At 42.2% G+C, this 796-nt stretch overlaps 1 protein-coding gene across 11 annotated transcripts in view; it reads left to right on the top strand.

Annotated features, from left to right (window-relative positions):
* ENAH (enabled homolog (Drosophila)) overlaps positions 1 to 796 on the top strand; it is a 258,824-nt gene that overhangs the window by 213,111 nt on the left and 44,917 nt on the right. The gene's annotated exons all lie outside the window — the stretch shown is intronic.

Raw genomic sequence — 796 nt, 5'->3', positions numbered from 1 at the left:
GCCTGATTAAAAAAAAAAAAAAAAATAGGACCAGATTTCTCATAAGGTTTGGTGGTACTCTCTCTCCTTTACAAGAAGGGAAAGAAACAGCATGTCTCCAATAAGGAAACGGGACCATGTGGAAAAACAGCTGCTTAAACAGTATTAAGCATTACTTTTTAAAGGATAGCTCTGGATAGGAAAGCCCTGCAGATCTAAGTATTTTACAAGAGATCTCTGATTTAGGAAGTGTTTTTTAGTTGATCTTGCTAGGTTTGCATAAATAGATTTCAAGTGGATTTGGAGGCTGCTTTGGATAAAATAGTGGTTTTAATATGCTGCTGGTTTCTGAGGTTCAGAGCCAATGCGTGGGTCTTTTCCACAAAAGTGATAGCCTGGGTTAATCTTCTAACTTTCCCTTGTCTTCATTGTGGAAGAAAAAATCTTTAGTATCAGGATCTCAGGTTCAAGATGATCAGGTCAGTATTAATACCACTGGGTCTTAATGAATTTTGAAGTTTGACAGCAGTACGGAAACACTTTATTCATAGTTTCATAGATTAAGGGTCGGAAGGGATCTAGCAGATCTTCTAGCCCGACCCCCCGCCAGGGCGGGAGAACAACAAAAACCCCAAAAACAAGAAACGGGACTCAAATGAGTCCAGCCAGGTAGGCATCCAGCTTCTTCTTAAAGACCCCCAGGGTAGGGGCCAGCACCACTTCCCTTGGAAGTTGGTTCCAGCTCCTAGCCGCCCTAACTGTGAAGTAGTTCTTGCGGATGTCCAATCTATACCTCCTCTCCATCAACTTGTGCCCA

This window comes from Gavialis gangeticus, unplaced genomic scaffold (assembly GCF_001723915.1).
Source record: "Gavialis gangeticus isolate Ggan-Ray unplaced genomic scaffold, GavGan_comp1, whole genome shotgun sequence".
Lineage (NCBI taxonomy): Eukaryota > Metazoa > Chordata > Crocodylia > Gavialidae > Gavialis > Gavialis gangeticus.
This window is presented reverse-complemented; position numbering and strand designations above follow the sequence as displayed.